The sequence below is a fragment of the Bos javanicus genome, chromosome 26 (assembly GCF_032452875.1).
Source record: "Bos javanicus breed banteng chromosome 26, ARS-OSU_banteng_1.0, whole genome shotgun sequence".
Classification (NCBI taxonomy): Eukaryota; Metazoa; Chordata; class Mammalia; order Artiodactyla; family Bovidae; genus Bos; species Bos javanicus.
Genome location: NC_083893.1, coordinates 45,331,058 through 45,354,570, shown reverse-complemented (window position 1 = coordinate 45,354,570; position 23,513 = coordinate 45,331,058). Strand labels below are relative to the sequence as shown.

At 44.9% G+C, this 23,513-nt stretch overlaps 1 protein-coding gene across 6 annotated transcripts in view; it reads left to right on the top strand.

Annotated features, from left to right (window-relative positions):
- The window catches only part of C26H10orf90 (chromosome 26 C10orf90 homolog), a 249,556-nt gene that overhangs the window by 193,805 nt on the left and 32,238 nt on the right, over positions 1-23,513 (top strand). The gene's annotated exons all lie outside the window — the stretch shown is intronic.

Sequence of the window (23,513 nt, the reverse complement as noted above, 5' to 3'; positions counted from 1 at the left end):
GAAGTTTTCCTTGTGGGAACACTTTAATTATGAATTCAGTTCCTTTAATTGCTATATGACTAGTCAGGGTTTCTGTGGCTTCTTGAGTCTGGTAATTTGTGTCTTTCAAGGAATTTACCATTTCATCAAGTTGTTGAAATTATTGCCATAAAGTTGTTCATAATATTTTCTTGTTATCCTGGGATGTGTAGTGATGTGCCCACGTTTATTCCTGACACTGGTAAGCTGTGTCTTTTTTCTTGATCAGTCTGTGTGGTTAGTCACTCAGCTGTGTCCAACACTTTGTGACCCAGTGAACTGTAGCCCACGAGGTTCCCCTGTCCATGGGGCTTCTCAGGCAAGAATACTGGAGTGGGCTGCTATTTCCTTCTCCAAGGGATCTTCCTGACCCAGGGATCGAACCCACCTCTCCTGTGTCTCCTGCATTACAGGCAGATTCTTTACCCACTCGGCCATCAGGGAAGACTTGTTCAGTCTAGCTAGAGGTTTACCCATTTTATTGAATTTTTTCAAAGATCTAGGTTTTAACCCATTTATTTTTCTCCTATTTTTTACACTGATTCTGCTTTTAGCTTTATTATCCCCATGTTTCTATTTGCTCTCTCCTGAATTTCTTCTTTTTAATATTTTAGCCTAGGGGGGACGCTTAGATTAAGTGCTCATATCAAATGTTTTTATATAATCAGTTCAAGATAAAAATTTCCTTCCAGTTTTGATATGTAATTTTTTTCATTCCATTCTGAACATTTTCTGCATACACTCCAGTATCGTGTGTGTGTGTTCAGTCCCTCCAGTCACGTCCAGTTCTTTGCAACCGTACGGACTGTCGCCCCACAGGCTCCTCTGTCCGTGGGGTTCTCCAGGAAAGAATACTGGAGTTGGTTGCTGTGCCCTCCTTCAGGGGATCTTCCTGATCTCGGTATTGAACCCATGTCTCCTGCATTACAGGAGTATTCTTTACCGCTGAGCCATTGAGAAAGCCCGTACTCCAGTATCACTTTGTTTTAATTGTAGCTTCATGATAAGCTTAATATCTGACAGAGAAAGATTAGATTATGACCATTACTGTTTTGTTTTTTTTTTAGCAAAATTTTATTAGCTACCTTATGTATTTATTTTAACTAGAAAATCTAGACCATTTATACTCATTTTGATTATTGATACATATGGGTTATTTATTTACATCATACTTTTTAGGTTTTCTATCTTTTTAACAGCTTTGTATTCGTTTTTTTCTCATTCTGTTTTTTTTCTCTGCTATTTGGAAATTACACTATTTATATCATTTCAGTTACCAGCTAGAAATTGTAACATGTGAACCTAACAAAGCCAAAAGATGATGAGTATTTTTAATCATGTCCCAAGCTGTTTATTCACTTAGAGCACTTTAGCTATCTATGATCACTCAGACAGATACATCCCTTCTATTACATGTTTTGGTTCTATCTTGTTTTGTTTTTGTGGTTCCTCCAAGTTGAATGTTACTTTTAAAAGATCAATGTTTAGCTTTACCTTATCCATTTTTGTGCTTGCCATTTCTTTATGCATGTGAATCTTTGTTGTTGATAGCAATTTTCATCTTTCTAAAGTGCATGTATTGGGTGATACATCTTTATGGTGATACATCCAGTGAAGGCACTTTTGATGGTCAACTCTCCCGGGTGTGTTTGCTGCTGCTGCTGCTGCTAAGTCGCTTCAGTCGTGTCCGACTCTGTGCGACCCCATAGACGGCAGCCCACCAGGCCCCGCCGTCCCTTGGATTCTCCAGGCAAGAACACTGGAGTGGGTTGCCATTTCCTCCTCCAATGCATGAAAGTGAAAAGTGAAAGTGAAGTCGCTCAGTTGTGTCTGACTATTAGCGACCCCATGGACTGCAGGTGTGTTTGGGAGTTGGGAAAAGCGGAAATTCTAAAAACATCTTCTTTTTACTGTGTTCTTGAAAGAAGACTTTTCATGATATACAATTCTAATATTTACAATCATTTCCTCTCAGCCCTTTGAAAATATCACCTGAGTGCCTTAGGCTCGGACTGTAACTTGGAGAAAGTAGCTGTAAGTCTAATCATCACAGCTGCACACCTTTCCTTTGAGCTGTTTTTAAGGTCTTCTCTTTTTGTTTGATGTTACCCTTCATTATGATGTGTCTAGATGTGGGTTTCTCTTTGGTTATTGTACTCCGTAAATCTGATGGTTCTTTTTCATAGTTTTGGAGATTTCCCAGTCATGTCGGGATTTCCTCTCCTTCGTTTCTTCCATTTTCTCCTTTCAATTCTGATCAGATTATTTCCCGCTGTCTTATTCCATCCACCTTCCTCATAGCCTGTCTTCCACACTTTCTGTTTGTTGGACTCCTGACGAAACACTCAGTACACTTTTAGGTTTGTATGCTACTTAACTCGTTGAGCTTTTGCTATGTTCATCAGAGTTTTGAATCTCAATTGCTGTATTTTTGACTTTTTGTTTCTTCAAAATCACTTTAAGTTTTGTAACCTCTTGTTGTTCATAATTTTGATTAGCTCTTTTATTCCTTGAAACATGCCATGATTTCATGTCCTGTATCTGGTATTGCTAGTGTCTACAGTGTCTGTAGATCCGATTCTATAGTCTAGCTCACCTGCTGACCCACGTTTATGGTGACTGTTCCTAGGATGTGTTGTGATTTCTGATTCACATGTTAGTGCATTGTTGCTGTGGACCTGAGCTCATGCTCACTGGGACTTTATCTGTGGAAATTCTGAGTCCTAGGTGGAGGAGAGTTCCTCTAGGGACTTCCATGCCCTCTAAAGTGCACTCACATGATGCTGCCTTTTCAGCCTGTAGCTGCTCACATGAGACACGTTGTGTGCATCTGGCCCCAAGGCTGTGATTGTGAATGGAGCATCTATGCGGTGTCTAGCCCCACATTCTTGTTCCCTTCACTCTATTCGTCCTCAGATCCAGAGCTCCAGATGACCAGCAACCAGCAGTTGCCTTTAGGGCAGCTGGATTTGTTCCCCACCTGAGCTCTGAACACTTTCTTTACTATTCTACAAGCTGAGCTATATGGGTAAATATGTATTTGTTTGTGTCCAAGATTTTTAGTTGTTTTTGGCTATGTATTTATAATGTACCGTATTACAGGAAATAAAAGATCTCATTCATTTATTTTTTTCTAGAAGAATTTTGTTAAGTTGGTCATCCACAAAAAATAATTTTAGGATTTTGGGCCAGGAGCTGCAATAATTAAATCTATAAATTAATGGTCATTATTGAAATACTAATTTCCTGTATTGAATGTCTCCTCATTTATACAAGTAGATTTAAATGGTGTCTATTCTTGAAGTTTTATTGTTGTTGACTTTTTAAGCTTTTTCTAACATTACAGGTTTTATTTAGGTATGAATCAGAATGACCTGTTTTCTATGCTATTAAAACTTCTCTGTGAGCATATGAGATAACTATCTAACATTCAGATCATGTGGTGACATAAATTTTTAAACAATTAACATTAGGCATTTAGTTTCCTAATTTTCACCATGATACTTAATGATACTTATGTACAAATAATACTTAATGTATGTCTGTGTGTGTACAGTTTTGACCACACTGCTTGTATTCTTAAGCTATATTCCTGGAAGGAAAATCATTGGGTAAATGATTTGAAAATAAGAATTGAGTGTCTATGCAGTGTCTAGTCCCACATTCTCAGGGGCCAGGTTTTGTCTCCTTCACTCTATTGTCCTCAGATCCAGAGCTCTAGATGACCTAGAGCTCACATTCCTAGAAGCAGAATCATTGGGTAAACGACTTGAAATTCTTTAAGACCTTTGATTCTATATTGCCAACTATTTACAAAAACGTTGCAGCAGTGTATGCTGCCAATGGCTTTGCAGGAGAGTTTCTGTCTGCTTATTTTCTCTCTAGAATTGAATGCATAGATCTTTACCCTTTGTCTGTTTGATAGGTGAATGTATCTTCTTCTTGACTAATTTCAAATTGCAAGACAGAAGTACAGTAGACCCTTAACAACATGGATCTGAACTGAACAGATCCATCTGTATGCAGATTTTTTCAATACTAAATACTACAGTACTACACGGTCTGCTGTTGGTTGATTCTGCATATGTGGAGTAGCTATATGGAAGGCTGACTGTAAAGTTACAAGATTTTGATGTCAGTGCCCCTGCTGCTGCTGCTAAGTTGCTTCAGTCGTGTCTGACTCTGTGTGACCCCATAGATGGTAGCCCATCAGGCTCCCCTGTCCCTGGGATTCTCCAGGCAAGAATACTGGAGTGGGTTGCCATTTCCTTCTCCACGTACTGCAGCCTACCAGGCTCCTCCACCCATGGGATTTTCCAGCCAAGAGTACTAGAGTGGGTTGCCATTGCCTTCTCCGGTCAGTGCCCCTGTATTGCTCAAGGTCAACTGTATCTGCTTGTTTATTGGCTGTGTGTATTTCCTGCCTTGGAGATTGTTTTCTGTTTCATCTTCCCTTCTGCTCTTTGAGTGGTAGGTTTTCCCCAGGAGTCTTTAATGCACTGTTTAATGTAACTAGGGGCCTTGATGATTGGCCATCCCCATTTAGGCCTCTGCATCCTGAGCCTGAAGTCATTTTGAACTTCACTTGACATGCCCTCTACTGCATTCTGACTTTTCTTTGTCTTTTGAGAATTGCAGTTGTTATGACCACACAAAACAATGATGGATCTAGAGGGAACTGGCAGGCTCATGGAGAAACCTTAAATGTAACTTTAGCACATTTTGTTAAAGTTTTGTTGCAAATACACTTGCTGTGCTCTGCACTATTGGTGATACAGGGAAGAGAAAAACAACTTTCTCTGTCCCAAGTTATACTGGCTAATGAGATAGGGGAAATGCAAAATGAGTCAAAGTCAGGCCGGTGGTATAACCCACAATCTGTGCTGAGCCTGCAGAGTGAGAGGGGTTGGCCTCCAGTGAGTGAACTGGTGAAGTTCCAGGGAAAAGGTAGCATTGGTCAGATGGAGCCCAGGAGAGGTACAGACGGGCAGGATATCTTAGAGAATGACAAACAGAATGTATATCTGGATCCCTGGAGGTTGAAGGGTTGCAAACAGGCTACAGGGTTGGAGAAGCAATTCAGAACCCAGTGTGGAGAGTGTGTGTGTGCGTGCCTGAGTGCTACATGCTCAATCACTGCAGTCGTATCCGACTCTTTGCGACCCCATGGACTGTAGCCCACCAGGCTCCTCTGTCCATGAGATTCTCCAGGCAAGAATACTAGAGTGGGTTGTCATTTCCTTCTCCAGGGGATCTTCCTGACCCAGGGATCAAACCCAGGTCTCCTGCACTGGAGCCGGATTCTTTACTGTCTGAGCCACCAGGGAAGCCTGTGGAGGGAGATCCATAGCAAAGCTTTCAGGCTTCCTTCTGGGGCACCGTGGAACTCTCCAGAGCTACAAGGAATGAGGTGATTGGTATGAAAGCCATGTTCATGGAGCTAATGTGAAAACCTCATTCTAAGACATAGTCCTATTTTCTTAGGGTTTCCTTACAGAAAGACACCCGTTGATCTCAAACCACAAGCTGAAAGTAGGCATGTACTTTGAGCCAATTTTGACTTAAATATTGCTGATCACAGCAGGCTCAGGTCCACGCTTGCCAGTGAGTTTTCTGCTCTTCTCCCGAGCATCAGTCCAGTTAGCACACAGGCACTGAGTCTAGGATTAGTAGAGAAAGCATTGGAAAAGAATTTTTAACGTGATGTAATTGGATGTGAATTGTTAATTACATTATAAAACTTAAAGCACAAAAACTTGTCTCTGTAGCTGAGTTGGATTAGTTTCTCAACCAAAAGAAATTAGGCTGCAAGTCAAAAGACTAGCAAAGACCAGCATGCTAAGTGCGCTAGGGCATACTTCACTGGGGCTTCACCTGCCAAGCATGAAATGCTCTTGCTTTAATTCCGTGTGACTCCCAGCTGTCCTGGCCTCATGCAAAACCTGCTGGCCACATGCCTATCAGCATGGTGAACAGTCTTGCTTTTTAAAAGATTTATTGAATAGCAGCTTCATTGGACTATAAGCCATTTAACTGTCTTGCATTGTGTTACTTCAGTCAGCAGTATCTTCCAGACATTAAAATGCATCAAATTTCTGAATGTTGCCTGTTGTTATGTACTGTTCAGAAGGAGTGCCTAATATCACAGGTGCAGGAAACTTAAAATTAAGGGTCTCCCAAACCAAACTCAGTCCTTAACTCCTTTTCCAGCAGAGAAACTTCCCTTTAAAATTTGGTTTAATTTTTCTTGCAAGGAAATGCACACCCGCCCCCCTTCTAATCTCAGACAAAGTCTGACCATTTTGCTCTCCCCGGTGACACATCAGGGTTTGCTGTCTGGTCTACGTGGCCTGGAAAGCTGATCTGCTCCTTCCTTTCTGAAAATTGCCCTCACATGGCTAGTCTGGTGGTCATGTCAGAAATGGAAAATGTGTAATTTCAAATCCAGGGGAAAGCCATAGCGACGACCCCTAGCTATTTAGGAAGTAAATGATTTCAGTCAAAGTGTAATTGAGCTCTTTGCTTCTGTCTCCTGTTTTCTGTCCACCTGGCTTTTGTCTAATTTTCTATCCATCTGTGCTTCTGCTAAGACAGCCTGCAGAAAGAGGGTGTGAAGACGGAATTGGTCAAGTTTGCCACTTTTAGTTTGCAAACATTTTGGAGAAGAAAAGGGCATCAACTGATGTCCGTAGTGAAATGGTTCTAGTGGGAGCTGTACATCTGACTGTTTGCTAATGTCCAGTCTCCGTTGGCCTGGGATGCCCACAACCCAGCATTCCTGCTTCCCTCCTTGTCACTTTAGGCTAAACTTATATTCGTCTGATGATATGATGGCCCAGTTAAGACAAGTGAGTTTTCCAGCACCTTCCTGGGAAGGGTGAATGATTTAGAAAACAAAGGGCCAGAAGAGTAAGAAACGGCCTGCTTTTCAGGACTTAGACTTAGTCTCATAGACTTTAAGGCCATTGAAATTGAGAGAACTCGGGCTCCTCTAAAATAACCTTTTCGTTATTGTAAGAGTGAGGATGGATGCACCCTCAAGTTTAAGGCATTTAACCTTCTGTCCCAAAGTCCCCAAGTTGCCCCTCTCTTTGCTTAGGTCATACTCGACCATAGGAGGTACCTAAGAAATACTTGTGAATTATTAAGTTAATGTTCATCTCTAACAAACTGTCAAAATTTCCCTGATGATATTTTTGGGTAGAGATTCTGTATCTCTTCATTATTATTATCTGGTAGGCAAGTGAGACTTCAGGATGTTACCAGGCTCCTCACAGGCTAAAAGCCCTGAAGACAGGCACCATCAGTTAGATGATGATGCATCACTTGGGTTCTTGAGTGGGTGGTGTGTCACCCGGGTGCTGCAGCAGGCAAAGCGAGGCCCCTGCTCTCGCGGAGCTTACTGTTGAGTGGCTGACAGAGATGGACAGCAAAGAGAAGCATTCACATGAGAAGTTTCAGGTGGGATAGAACTGTAGCACAGCGTTGGAATCAGGTGATGTGACTGAGTTGGCCACTTGCCTGCTTCTTAGAGGGGTCTGGAAGGTATCTCTGAGTGAGGGTATTTCAGCCAAGATCTCCGAAATGATGAGGAGTCCACCTTGGGAAGGCAGAAAGGAGGAGCATTTCTAGACAAAAGGAGCGACTGGTGAGAAGCCCTTGATGTGATAAAGGAAGAATAGGTACATTCAAGGGACAAGGCTAAAACCAGTAGGGCTGGGACAGGAGTTGGGGGGGGGGGGGTGGGCAAAGAGAGAGGCCAGGGGAGGGGTCGTGTGAGCTCAAGGAGATGGGCAGATCACATGCGGAGGAGTCTGAAACGTATTTTAGGTGTGGTGGAAAGCCATCAGTGAGATTTAAGCAGAGGATTGTCATGATTTAACTTACAATTTCTCAAGATCTCGGGTGGGAGCAGGAAAGTCAGCAGAGCGAGAAAGCTACCCAGGGGAGTGCTGTGAGTGGAGATGGGGGAGCAGGCATGGTCCAGGTAGCTTTTAGGTGGGCGGACTTAAGCAGACTTGCTGATGGATTCCGTGTGAAGCAGAAGGAAGGAGGGAATCAAGGGAATGCCTAGATTTGGGCATTAATAAGACCCTGTTTGGGGCTTCCTTGGTGGATCAGTGGTAAAGAATCTGCCTGCCAATGCAGGAGACACAGGTTTGATCCCTGGGTCTGGAAGATCCCCTGGAGTAGGAAATGGCAATCCACTCCAGTATTCTTGCCTGGAGAATTCCATGGACAGAGGAGCCTGGCAGGCTCCTGTCTGTGGAGTCGCAGAGTCGGACACGACTGAGTGACTAAGCATGTGAGCAAAGGCACTGGGGACTTTGCTCCAGTCCTAATTTAATCATTTTCAAGTGTATGAGATGGTGCATAGACCGCTGTACGTTTGCAAGTCCACAGGAGAAAGCTTCGTTGGCAGGCAGACTGGATGTGTCTGTAGCTTGCAAGCACTGAACCAGGTTGTACACCGAGCTATAGCTGTGCTTAAAGCTCCCATGAATTCAAGCAACAGAAAAGTGAAACAGGAAGATGCTTCTCAACGTAAACTAGAAATGTTCACGTCAATAGAAGACCGACCAAATGTAGCCAGTTTTTAAAACATGCTACACTTACGTGAGACAAAGCAGACCAGAAGTTCATTTTCCGTGTTGCTCTTTTGCCAAGTTTTGAGTTTGGCCCATGGTGCGGTCGGTAGTGTGAATGCTATTAACGTTTTTATCACTACCTTTTCTTTAATCGTGTCACTTAAAAAGGATATTGGTGTTTTTAACTTTGATTTTTTTTTTTTAATATCCAGGAGGTACTTTTAAAATCCTTACCATATATAATTACAAGTGAATCATGAAAGTCATTAGGAATATAAAATTCCTTTTTTAGTTATTTTCTTTATAGTAATCTTTTTCTGGACTATAGCTCCTATTTTGAACCATAACATACAACCATTCCTTGGTCTAGTAACTCAAAAAAAAAAAAAAAGAAAAACCTTTTGAGTATCCTGGTCATCAAAGAAAAGATGGGATGTATTTTTCAAGGGATAAAAAACAAAAACATTACTTACACCGTGCTTGTATAAGAAACTGAGCCTGGTTTCAGATCACCCCACACCTACACCTATGTGATGACAAATAACTTTATCTGCTATTATAATCAACGAGGACCGAGCTGTGACTCTCTCTGGTTCCTTTTGTTTGTGTTTTCACAATCCCAAATAGAAACAATACATATGTTTTCCGTCACCACATTTTATTTTTAGAAAATCTGGAAAATGAAATGCCTGCATTTCAGCCACATGACTCCCATTAGCCTTAATGGGAGAAAGGCCTCTTGGTGAAGGAAAGGAACCATCCCCGAGTGCGTGAATAATGCAAGCCAGTGGTTAAGGTGAGGACCGTCTGCAATGCCTGCCTCAGGCATGTCCCTCGCGGAGGGTCTACCCGTGTCAGACCCCGCTCAGGATGCGTTGGGATGAACCATCAGGGTCTTCTGGGAGCTCAGCACCCAAAGGGGTCTCCTCTGGACCACCTGATGCCCTCCAGCTCCCAGCAAGGTGGGATCTGCCCTGCTCGTTGGGAAACCCACGCGTTGCTGATTGGACCCCTTCTCACTACATTGTCTCCCCCAGGTGTGCAGCATCCTGTGTGATCCTAGAACTTGACACTGGACTTTGCTAAGAAACTCTGTTTCTGTGTTGGTGGCTCCCAGAGGCCTGGAGCTGGGCGGAGGTTGGGCCTGAATCTCACTGTGTCCTCCTCTCCCCTCCCCCACCCACTGCAGCTATCCACATCCCTTTAAATCTGACTGGAGTGATCAGGGCATCTTTGGAGGTTAGAAGGGTTAAAAGGTAGATGCAGATGAGGCGGGGGCTGTGTTCCTCCTTCAGGCTCAGTTTTGCATCTGACGTTCCCCCTGGCGAGGGCTTCTGATCTATCTCCCTGCAGTAGCTCCACATCCTTTTTTCTCCCCAGCACAAAAGCTCCTGTTTTTCCTTCACAACACAAGGAAGGGGCACAGTCAAGGGACAGACCACAGCCACTGGGGCTGGGGACCGGAGCCCCTCACCCAGAGCTGCTGTAGGGCCAGAAGGATGGCTGGGCTTGTCCCACTCAAAGGACAGTTCTCATCCCACTGAGATAAGCCCCCCCAAACCTAACCCACGTTGGCCTCCCCTGACCTTCAGCCAGCAACTTAGAGAGATGGACAGAAAATAGACTTAGGGCATACGGGTGGTCACAAGTCAAAGACTGAACAAACTGTCTTCCTGCCCCTCTATGTCTCCTTATGAGTGTATTTTCCCCTAAGTTTGAAAAGACAAAGTCTTTTTATATCCCTTAAGGATTAAATTTTTAGGGCTGTGCTTTAGATATGAACTTCCTGGGTGGCACTAGTGGTAAAGAACCTGCCTACCAATGCAGGAGTCTCAGGAGACGTGGGTTCAGTCTCTGGGTCAGGAAGATCCCATGGAATAGGAAATGGTTATGACCAACCTAGACAGCATATTAAAAAGCAGAGACATTACTTTGCAAACAAATGTCCATCTAGTCAAAGCTATGGTTTTTCTAGTAGTCATGTATGGATGTGAGAGTTGGACTATAAAGAAAGCTGAGCACCGAAGAATTGATGCTTTTGAACTGTGGTGTTGAAGAAGACTCTTGAGAGTCCCTTGGACTGCAAGGAGATCCAACCAGTCCATCCTAAAGGAAATCAGTCCTGAATATTCATTGGAAGGGTTGATGCTGAAACTGCAACTCCAATACTTTGGCCACCTGATGCAAATAACTGACTCATTGGAAAAGACCCTGATGCTGGGAAAGATTTAAGGCAGGAGGAGAAGGGGATGACAGAGGATGAGGTGGTTGGGTGGCATCACCGATTCAATGGACATGAGTTTGAGTAAACTCCAGGAGTTGGTGAAGGACAGGGAGGCCTGGCATGCTGCAGTCCATGGGTTAACAAAGAGTTGGACACAACTGAGTGACTGAACTGAACCCACTCTAATAGTCTTGCCTGGAAAATTCCATGGGCAGAGGAGACTGGTTGTCTATAGTCTACACAGTCACAGAGAGTCAGACATGGCTGAGCACACGGCTGAGCTTCTTAGATATGGGCCACTTTAGGGCTGTGTAAACTGCAATGATGGCTCACCTTTGCCCAGTGCATTATTCTTTCTGACTTTTCATAATGTCCTGTGTCCTTCTCACAGAGCAGGATGGTTATCATCCCATTGTATAGATGAGTAACTTGAGGCCAAGCAGGCAGGCTGAGCTGTACCATCATTGGTTAAAGGAAGGCAGGACCAGGAGGAAGCAGACCCCAGGTTTCCAGGGGTGTGTGCTAATTCTCTTCACTGTGTTCCAAGTGTCTTCCATCTTTTTGAGGTGACATCGGGATGTAAAACAGGCATCCTGGGTGGATTAGTGCCCCCGCCCTTTCTGAGGGGTCATGCAGATACCAGGTCAGTGGACCTGACCTTGGGATTCCAAGTAGCTGATGACCAATCTCTGCTCACCAGGAAATTGATGGAGACTGTAGACAATGTTGAGATGCACAGGATATTACAGATGTGTTCATGCCGTTTTGGTGAATCAACATAGACAGTCATAGTACAAAGTTCTGAAGGGTGACTATCTGAAAACTGTTCCTCTGAAACATTTTTTGACCTATCACAAATTACTATTTTTTACAGTGTTTACATTTGCACTAATTTTAGACTTATGGACATAGTGCCAAAATAGGACAGTTTTCTTGTGCCCCTAAAGCTTCCCCTAAAGCTAACACGTACCATGCTAACAACAACCATTTTAAAAACATTTTCTTAAATCAGCAAGCACCAATGCAGCCTAAAGACCAACTGCCTACAAAGTCACTTTTGGAAGAGTGCTGTATTTACCCTGCAGCTTGGCCCCCAGGAATCCTTTGAAAGGCATCAGGAAAAGCAGAATGGCTCAGAGGACTCTAGCCCACCAGGCTCCCCTGTCCGTGGGATTCTCCAGGCGAGAATACTGGCGTGGGTTGCCATTCCCTTCTTCAGGGATCTTCCCAACCCAGGGATCGAACCCGGGCCTTCTACTTTGCAGGTGGATTCTTTACTGCTGAGCCACCAGGGGAGCCCCAGGGGAGAGCAGGAACTGGACAAACCAGAGAGTGTGCAACATGGCAACCTGCCTTCCTAAGAGACGTTTTTGGAAAACTTAGTTGGGGTGTTTAGGGATATAAAAGCCCAATAAAAACCGGTCCACTGTTTATTTTTCTTCCTACTTTGAAATCAAGAATAAAACAGACGTTATGACCCCCAAGAAAAGGCGGGAGGGGTTGATATGGAAGAAAAGCGCACATCCTACCATCATGCTGGGTAATTTACTGCCAGAGGCGCCAGTTTATACAACACGACACTCAGCTGTATTCACTGAACGCTCAGAAATGTCACAGGAAAATGATTTCCTCTCCAGCCAATGCGAGACAGGTAGAAAGAGTAAAAATACGTGGGGCCTCTCTCTTCTCCCTAGAGATATCTTCTCCCCAGAGATATTTTAGTTCAGAAGGACTTGTTGTTTTTTGTGATTCTGCACTCTCCACTTTACTCCAAAATGATGATTTTTCAACAAGACAATGATAAGTTTATTTGTACACAGCAACCCCTCCTCTCTTTAGGATATAGGGGAAATGCTTCTACTAGACGCAGATACTCACTGTAGCATTTAAGAAACAGTTAAGCATCTTTCCATTTTTTCCAAACCTAAGTGGTCTCTCAAGGCAAGCCCATAAACGAATACGTTTTGTTCCTTTATGACAAGAAGTAAGTGTGAGGACGTTCTCATGAAATGAAAGGGATTGGAAAGTGAGTGCTTTCAATTGTGACACCACCTGTTTATCTCATTGGAAGATGATGGTCATTTGGGGAGGGAGTGTAGGGGATGAAAGGACCCGAAATATATGAGCCTTGTGGTCTTAGGAGATGGAGGCCAGCAGCAGAGCCTCAGCCTCTGTGTACCAACTGTGGCCTGGCCAGCCCTGGTTCAGCTTCTTTAGACTGCTTGATTTATTCTTCATTGCTGTTTTCACGTGGCCTGTGCTTCTCTGCAGAGGCCTTGGGGAGTCTCTCCAATCATGATTTTCAAAAATAGTTCTTCAAAGGGTGCAGTGTTCTTAGAAAAAGATGCACTCAGGGCCACATGTTTCCAGCTGAGTTTGGGTTGACATGATTGAGGTTTGTAAAAAGCATCTGAGAAAACCAGAAAAATGCCATCAGCCAGACAAGAAAATGCTTCCAGCGGGTTCCCATAGCTCTGAGAAGGAGAACCCAGAGCCTTTTCCATGGGAATCCCACAGCCTTGGAATTCACTTCCTGTTCTGACATGGAACCCTCAGAAGTATTTATATCTTCTCCGAATGGGGTTTCCAGATCCTGGGATGGAATGAGGATCTGGCTGGGGTTGGTAGGAGGAACCTGCCTGACCTGGGAAGGCAGGAAGTGGAGGCATTGTGTGTCGGACAAGCCTGTCTCCTTCCTGGCCCCAACCCCACAAAGCACCGAAATAGGGGATTCCTTACAGCCAGAGTCCTGAAACCACACGTGGAAACTGTGTACAGGAAGACACGTTGGGAAAGGGAATTCTGAGATCAGAGCCCTCAACGGTATTATAAAATCCCTAATTTTATAGCTCACTCTTTAGGCCCGGACTTTGATCATTTTAAGCACTTCAAATTGGCTCTTTAATTTTGCTCATTTCCTTTACCGCTCAGCACGAAATCAACCAGTCTCTGGCCTGTGTCCAATGACCCCTGCTTCAAGGTTAAAGATTTGCTACTTCTAACACCTGATGATTTCCATCTTCATCTTAATTGTATTAAATGAGTCCCATGCAGATACATATGCCCATTTTCTACTCGTTTTTATAAGGCAGGGGAACCGCAGAATATATTCAAGTAGTTGCCAGAGAACAAGCCATCCAGATGAGAATGACAGCCATTCTGTGCCCACATCTAGCCTCGAAGCGTGGAAGCCCTCGTGGGGGAGGGCATTTCAAAATGTGGGTACATCAAGAGGTACCTGTGGGTGGACCGCTCAGGGACTTATAACAGACCAGTCAGAGGGACGAAGGCCTTCAGCTGGCCTTCCTCTTCTCCGGATGAGCCCCTGCTGGCTGCTTGGGCTGGAGGCCTCCCTGAACTGCCTGGTATCGTCACAGACATTAGCACGTTTTGTGTTTTGCTGCCCTTGGCTTTCTGAATGGCTTTTTCTATGTCACTTTGACATGTTCATTGACTAGAAGACCCCGCTGGGCTCTCTCAGTCAGCTCCCACACATCAGGCTCATTCACTGTTGGGTCACTGGATTTCTCAGAACAGGCAGCAACCCCTCAGGTCAATGCCGAGTCAGAGTTAGCTGCTGGGCAGATCCTCGGCTGGTCTGTCCAAGTGACATCTGTTGGTTCTGTGATGGGGCTGTGACTCCCCAGGGGCCTGAGCCTGAGTCCTTAGATGTGTGCTTTTTGCCCTGGGCTTGTTTGCCGACAGAGGACCAGAGCAAACCATCTGATAATGCAGGCTAGGTCTCTGGACCATCTCACGAGTCCACTAGAGTGGGTTCCTGGTGGGGGCATTTCTGGGCTAAAGGGTAAGTCCACCTGTGATTCTGCTGGGCTTCACCAGCATTCCCTACCTTGCAAGCTGTGTGGGTTTTTTCTTGTAATAAGTAAGGTAAGTCCATTTGTATTCATGGAATGACTGATGTTTCGTGCCAACTTTGTCATAAATTTGTAATCTTTTTGGTCATTTGTTCATCTCTAAGATATGTATTCCTTACTTTTTATTTATAATTTTCTCCTAGTTTTTATTAATAAGAAGGTTTGGGTCCTTGTTCTAGTGGTTACACTTGTACTTGTGCCTTTTTAAAATTGAAGTGTAATTAATTTTCAATGTTGTGGTAGTTTCAAGTATACAGCAAAGTGATTCAGTTTTATATGTTGGTGCGTATGTATATATATGCATGCACTTTTCAGTTATGTATGTATGCATGCATGCATGCTAAGTCACTTCAGTCATGTCTGACTCTTTGTGACCCTATGGACTGTAGCCCACCGAGCTCATCAGCCCATGGGGATTCTCCAGGCGAGAATACTGGAATGGGTTGCCATACCCTCCTCCAGGGCATCTTCCCCACCCAGGGATCAAACCTGTGTCTCCTGCGTCTTCTGCATTGCAGGTGGATTCTTCAGCCAGTGAGCCACTGGGGAAGCCCCTTTATAAGATGCTGAGTATAGTTCCCTGTGTTATACAGTAGGTTTTCAGTAGTGTGTGTCTGTTCATTCCAAACACCTAATTTATCTCTCCCTTTGTACTTGCACCTTTTTGAATGTCCTCAGTCCCTGGTCTGAGAGCAGCTGAAGGGATCAGAGAGGCTGGGAACCAGAAGGCTGTTCTGGGAGTCTTTACCGCTGTCGCTCCACATTCTTGCTTTCCTTGTAGGCACATGGCAGGACTGTTCATCCCTCCACTTTGACAGCCTGCCGTGGTCACTGCAATGAGCAATTGGAAGGCTTGGGAGTGGGAGCCCTGATGGGCCATACAGTCTCTGCACCCTTTCTGCTAAACTCTGGGGTCATGGAAGCAGAGGCCAAGGTGGCGCCTCCAGGAGTTCTTTGATGAGCAAAGCCCCATGGGCTGGCTCTGGGTGTGCACCTTGTGCTGCGCCTGCCTGAGAAGGGGCTTCCAGGGCTGCTTCTGACTCAGTAGGTCAGAGGTGAGGGCTGAGGCTCTGCTCCATATAAGGCTCAGGTGTGGTCAGTGCTGGCCTTCACAGCTCACAGGTTTCGTAGCCAGGTGCTGAGTCACAAAAATTTGGTTTTGTTCTTTTTTTTTTTTTTATTACACTGTAACCTAGCTTAGTAGTTCTCAAAGTGTGGTTCCTGAAATAGAAGCCTCAGTACCACCACCTGGGAGAAATGTACACTTCCGGCTCCTCTTTGTATCTACTGAGTTGGAAACACTGGAGCTGGGCTGCCCCAGATAATGGATTTCAGCAAGGTCTCCCTGTGGCCCTGAAGCATGCTACCACTAACTGGGCCAGTCCAGACTCCTACCTCGGTAGGTGGGGTCCAATCAGTTATGACTTGTGTTTAGTTCTGAGTACCAACACATCTAAAAAGCAGTGGCTTGAGAATGGAAGAGTTTATTTTTGTTGTAAAAGAAATACAGGAGTGGACAGTCTGGGGCAGGTATGGGAGGCCCACAGTGTCCTCAGAAGCTCAAGTGTCTGTCTTTCTGCTCCACAGTCCTTCAGGTGTGACCCTCATTATGATGCTTATAGAATAGTTGCCAGGATTCCAGCCATCACATCCACATCCATAGTGAATACCAGGTGAACATTCCCTCTTGAGACCCTGCCAGAAGTTCTTCCAAAGGACTTCTGCTTATCTCTCACTGGCCAGAGCAGTAGCCTACCAGAGCAAGATGTGGTTTTTTGCTAGGCCTGTTATCACCTTGAACAAAATGACGATTCTCTAAGTAAGAAAAAATATAAGAATGGATATTGAGTAGGCAACCAACTGAGTCTACCAGAGATGGTGGGAACTTGAGGTCATCAGTGATAATGTTCAAGACATGGATAGAGCAACATGAATTGAAAGAGTTGTTGGATGTCATCAGAGAGTGGGAGGTTTTAATTTACTGGTTCAGAGGAGAGGAAGCTTTGGGTATGGGGACGTTTCAGGTATGGGATGTGGTGTAGAAGTAGGGACTGGAGTGGAGGTGATGTCATTGGGTGTAGGAACGGTTGGAGGTAATGTCATTGGTTATAGGAGTGGACGTGATGTCATTGGTTGTAGGAAGGGCTGGAGTGGAGGTGATGCTCATGGGTTACAGGAATGGTGGGCTACAGGGAGGTAGTGGTCATTGGCTGTAGGAGTGGAGGTGATGTCATTGGTTATAGGAGTGGACGTGTTGTCATTGGTTGTAGGAAGGGCTGGAGTGGAGGTGATGTCATTGGTTATAGGAGTGGAGGTGATGTCATTGGTTATAGGAGTGGAGGTGATGTCATTGGTTGTAGGAAGGGCTGGAGTGGAGGCAATGTCATTGGTTATAGGAGTGGAGGTGATGATCATTGGTTGTAGGAGGGGCTGGAGGGGAGGTGATGTCCTTGGTTATAGGAGTGGATGTGATGGTCATTTGTCGTAGGAAGGGCTAGAGGGGAGGTGATGTCCCTGGTTATAGGAGTGGAGGCGATGTCATTGGTTATAGGAGTGGATGTTATGTCATTGGTTTTAGGAAGGGCTGGAGTGGAGGCGATGTCATTGGTTATAGGAGTGGAGGTGATGTCATTGGTTCAGAGGGAGTTGGAGTGGAAGTGATGGTTGTAGGAGGGGCTGGAGTCTCTTGACATGAGACCAGAATTTTGCTCTTTTCACTGCTGCTTCCCAGGTGCTCTGTCTACATCAGTACCTGGTACGTAGTAGGCAGTCTGTGGATAGTTGCTGAAGATAAGGAGGTCAAGCAATTTCTTTGAAAGAGCAGGTAGTGGTGTAAAAGTCTGACCTGGAAGCTCCTCCCCCTCACCACACACACAGGTGGCTCTGAGTGGGCACTTTCCTCTGCAGGAGCCTTAACCAAGATTCTTCTCTCCTGCTTCCATTGACACCACGAAGTGCAGTCTGAGTTTTAAATCAGTTTCTAGGGTCTAGTGTTACCTGCTTGGTAATGCTCAGAGCTCCCAAGCAAATCAAGGGGAGGAGGAGAGATGAGAGCTGCCAGAATTATCAAGCAAAATGGAAAGGTGGCCATCAATGGCAATACCTCCTCCCAAACGATGGTGTTAGTGAGCCCCTGCTTTTATGCACCACTGGTGTGGCAGAGGGTGATCCTGTCTAGGTGTAAGCTACATCCAAAATGGAGATGGCAGGGAAACAGTCGTGTGTTATTTCACTAGAAATGTGCTACACCTCCCTGAGAAAACCACTGTGAAGATTTTTGTGAGTGACAGATTGTCAATGATTTCTACTTTTTCTTTTTTTAAAAAATTAATTTATTTTAATAGGAGGCTAATTACTTTACAATATTGTAGTGTTTTTTGCCAAACATCGACATGAATCAGCCATGGGCGCACATGTGTTCCCCATCTTGAACCCCCCTTCCACCTCCCTTCGCATCCCATCCCTCAGGGTCATCCCAGTGCACCAGCCCCGAGGACCCTGTCTCATGCGTAAAACCTGGACCAGCGATCTGCTTCACATATGATAATATACATGTTTCAACGCTACCCTTTCAAATCATCCCACCCTCGCCTTCTCCCACAGAGTCCAAAAGACTGTTCTTTTTAGTATTTCAAATTTGGCAGTGATTATGGCTTTTATGTTAGCATTCACATGTTGGCTTAAAACTCAACATTCAGAAAACAAAGATCATGGCATCTGGTCCCATCACTTCATGGGAAATAGATGGGGAAACAGTGGAAACAGTGTCAGACTTTATTTTGGGGGGCTCCAAAATCACTGTAGATGGTGACTGCAGCCATGAAATCAAAAGACACTTACTCCTTGGAAGAAAAGTTATGACCAACCTAGATAGCATATTGAAAAGCAGAGACATTACTTTGCCAACTAAGGTCCGTCTAGTCAAGGCTATGGTTTTTCCTGTGGTCATGTATGGATGTGAGAGTTGGACTGTGAAGAAGGCTGAGCACTGAAGAATTGATGCTTTTGAACTGTGGTGTTGGAGAAGACTCTTGAGAGTCCTTTGGACTGCAAGGAGATCCAACCAGTCCATTCTGAAGGAGATCAGACCTGGGATTTCTTTGGAAGGAAGGATGCTAGAGCTGAAACTCCAGTACTTTGGCCACCTCATGCGAAGAGTTGACTCATTGGAAAAGACTCTGATGCTGGGAGGGATTGGGGGCAGGAGGAGAAGGGGACGACAGAGGATGAGATGGCTGGATGGCATCACTGACTCAATGGATGTGAATCTGAGTGAACTCTGGGAGTTGGTGATGGACAGGGAGGCCTGGCGTGCTTTGATTCATGGAGTCGCAAAGAGTCGGACATGACTGAGCAACTGAACTGATGGCTTTTATAATTTAGAATTTTTTTAAAAAGGAAATATCCCTTACTGAAAAAAAAAAATCATCTCTTCAAATAGTCGTCTCTGGAAACTTTAACCACAAATTTTGATAAAAGGTTAAAATGCTCTTTTCCTGTGCTTTGAGAATCTAATTCATGCTTTGGGATAAAGAATTATGGGACTGTCGATCGTCTGGGACTCCTTCCTCAGTGTCAGGTAGAAAGGTGTAATCTAATCAGTGAGTGGAATGTCCGTCTTATCACCTGCAAGAGAGTCCAGGTAATCCTTTTATTAGACAACAGGCAGGTGTGTGTGTGTTCACATGTGCATATGTATGTATGTGTGTGTATGTATGTATATAGTTTTGACTTCCAAATATGTATATGTGTTTAGATTTTTGTTCCATAGTCTTAAGACTCAAGGATTACGACATAATTGGAAAAACAGCTCTGTCCAGCGACCCAGTGACTGTTCTAGACACTGTCTTTGGGACAGAATAATCTGCACTGCTCTTTGCAGTAAATGCATGCCTGACCCTTTATATCAGTGCTGGGTGCAGACTCCACACATGCCATCTTTTTTTAAATTCAAGTATAATTAATTTATAATGTTGTGTTAGTTTCGGGTGCACGGCACAGTGGTTGCATATATAATTCTTTTTCAGATTATTTTCCCTTGTAGGTTTTCACAAAATATTGAATAGTGGTCCCTGTGCTATAATAGGTCATTTTTAGTTACGTATTTTCTATATAGTAGTATTTATTGGTTAATCTCAAACTCCTAATTTATACCTCTCCCCCTTTCCCCTTTGGTAACCATGAATTTATTTTCATCGTCAGTAGGTTGCTTTCTGTTATGTAAGTCAGCTCATCTGTATCTTATTTTTAGACCCCACTTGTAAGCAGTATCATATGTTGTTTGTCTTTGTCTGATTTGCTCACTGTGATAATCCATAGGTCCATCCATGTTGCTGCAAATGGTATTTTTCTTTTTTTATGACCGAGTAGTATGCCATTGTGTGTGTGTGTGTGTGTGTTTGACCCATTTATCTGTCAGTGGACACTGAGGTCACTTCTATGCATTGGCTATTGTAAATAGAGCTGCTATGGATATAGGAGGTGGATGTATCTTTTTGAAGTATAGCTTTGTCTGGATATACGCCCAGGAGTGGGATTGCAGGATCATATGGTAACTCTATTTTTAGTTTTTTAAGAAACTGCCATACTGTTTTTCACCAAGGCTGTAGCCCACATGGTTTCTTGAAACTTGACCCTAGAACAATAAAAATAACCATAGTGCCTCTTCCCCCTTTCCCTCTGAATCCAGAGTTCTTCCACTCCCAGGACTTGACTATTTTTGTCTTAACACCATATTGACATCTTAACATTGCTTAGCACCCCCCTAATCTGCTCTGGGTCCCGAAAAGGGAAGGCTCCTTTCAGAGGGCTGTAGCTGCTGCCATCGCTTTGCCCAAGTCGGTTTTATTTCTTGGTCGTCACCCCTCCCCAGTTTGTCTCCTTCTTTAGAGAGAAATGTTTATGCTTACAGTAGGAGAAACCTGTTTACTGTCTAGGAAGGGCTGGCATGGACAGGAAGCCTGGTTTCCTGACAAAGAAAGGACCCACTCGGGCGTTTCCGCTGGCCCAGCTGCCTTTGGTCGCCCCTCCATCCTTGCCGTCTGACCTTCAGGTTGCTGTCTGTTCCCCTGATTTCTTCTCTTTCCTCTTCCCGGAGGCGCCAGCTCCAGCTCTGCTCCTGCCGTGTGGCTGGGCTTTGGGACTTGCAGGTCCGAGCACAGCTTCCCCTCCTGACCCTCTCCTCTCCTCTCTTCTCCGCCAGGAGCTGTTTATTCCATTTGCTCCTTCCCCCACCCTACCCCCTTTCCCCTCTCTCGGACTCCCCGCCTGGGTTGCAGCATCTCTGCATAGAAATTTAACAGAAATGTGCTGAAATAATTACCGGTTACCGGCTGATTTTAAACAGAAGTCTGGATCGGGCGGGAGACAGGGTACCACATGGACACCCCTTTCCACATGAGGAAATCAACTTTTCAACTGCTGCCGGAAGGTGAAGCCTTGGTCGGTTAAAAAGCAGAGAACATACCCACCAGCTTTGTCCATCGTAAAAGCTTTTGCTTTGCTGGCTGTCTTGCTTGTTTCTCTGTGGGTCATGAACAAGCTCTTTTATTTCATCTTCCGTGTACCGTAATTGCAGATGGTTTGAGGATTTCTGTCCTGTTGAATGGGGGAAATATCATGCTAACCATACCTGCTGGAGAAATTGGGTCTGTTCTGAGCACCCAGGGTTACTGCCTCTTCCTCTTCAGCGATCTCCGCATCCATCTCCGCATTGGCATGGTTTGAGCTGAGAGTGCCTGGCCGTCCCCTGAGCGGCAGCCTCCTGTGTCCCTGTGCTGGAATGTGCTGTGCTAAGTGGCTGCAGTCGTGTCTGACTCCACGCGACCCCAGGGACTGTAGCCCACCAGCTTCCTCTGTCCATGGAGTTCTCTAGGCAAGAATACTGGAGCAGGTTGCCGTTTCATTCTCTGGGGGATCTTCCCAACCCAGGGATCAAACCTGTATCTCATACATCTCCTGCACTGGCAGACAGGTTCCTTATTTTGAATGAAAGGTACAATGACCTTTCATTGTCCAAGGTACAATTCCTTATTTTGAAAACTTACAAAGAGAAGAATTAAGCACAATATTCTGGATAACAAAGTGGATGAGGTGTGACTTTAAAGACAAATCCCAGACAAAATATACAGAAGGAAGAATCAAATTAGAAAATCATCTTTTTGCTTATTCCTCTTACCTCGTCATCCTCATTGTGACCCCACCTGGGGTGAGGGACAGTAAAATCCTGCCCAAAGTAAGAAGGGTCTGCGATTCACCCCCTGGAACCATCCAGCATAGTCTTCCATTTGATGGCTGCACAGTCCTACCCAGCTCACTTCTTTGATTTACTGTGAAACACAGGGATGGAGTTTGCTGCAGGTTGGCCCACAGGTGAGGCAGGAAGGTCAGACAGGTCAACTAAGGACAAAATGTGGATGCATGAGCTTTAAAAAGGTGGTAACAGGTGGAGAGCAGTCGGGTGAGTCGGAGTAGTGGCAGATAGCATCAGATTTTTAGGAGAGCCTAAGACCCCCCTGTAGGTGAGTTTAGAAGCTGGTATTTATTTTGATAACCCAGAAATATCAACATAAGCTTGTTACTGTATTTCTAAGGGAATCTGTTGTATGGTGGTCTAACGTGTGAGGGGAGAAAATATCACCTCCCGAAACAGTAAAATGTGGAAGAAAATGTGGCCATGGCTTCAAGGAAGCCTGTTTCGCTTAGAAATGTCTCTTTGGTTAATTGGCCAGCTTCGGTCTGGTTTCAGAGGCTGGAAAGTGCACAGAACTGAGACACAAACCTTACAGAAGATCTTTCTAGAGAACTGCTTCAGCTTTGATACCAGAATTTATCTGTCTGGAAATAGATTATTCTAATATGTGTTCTCTAGATGCGTTTCCCTGCCTTGGGCTGTCAAGGTTCCAACAGCGATGCTCTCTAAGCCTGTGTGTGATGTTTATGGTTTTTTGGCTCGTCCCTTGAGATTCCATTGATGGAGTCTGGCGGCCGTGGTGGTCTTCCCCCGCTCCCAACCTCACTGTGCTCTGCCACCCCTTAGCAAACACCCTGCCCTGGCTCATTTCCTACTGTGAGCCAAAGGGCCACAGTTACTAGAATTGTGTGCCAACCAGGGAGCTATGGCTCAACAGGGCTCATCTGAGAACACGAAAGATTATGTATCACATTCATACTTGGAAAGAAGTGAAATTTCTTCTTCTATCAAATTGGTTCATTATGGCACTTGCCAGCCGGTGGAGGCCAAGCATCTTGAGGCTCAGGCAGCTTTTCCGCTTTTTGTACTAAGGATTGTGTGCCCCAGTGGTACCCTTGCCTGGTCCAGATTCAAGTATCTTCTTGATGCTGTGTTGGCAAGGTCCCCACTGTCCTCCCCACCCCCCTCCCACCCTAAAGCTGGGGCAGCTCGGGACCCTTGTTTTAGCACAGAGAGGTGCCCTGCTGGCATCCAGCCCTGGGGTCTGCAGGTGCACATGGTGAGTCAGGAACAAAATCTGGCACAACCCACTCCCCTGAGCGTCCTGCTGTCTGCCGGCCCTGCCTGACACCCCGACTGTGGCCAGCCCCTTGTTTGCGAGGCTCTTCTTCCCCAGAATCACATCCCATCAAGTCTCAGGGCAGTGATGGCCCAGCAAGTCTGCTGGACTCTCTTCTCCTGAAAGCTTTTTCCTAGTAGATGCTATAACATATTTACCTTAAAACAGCTGGCTTTGTGCTTGCTATTCAGATTTTCCGTATTGAAAATATACTGTCTGTAGATATCTACGCAGGTGGGAACATTGTAGATGAAAGTGGTGAATCAGGCAGCTCGAA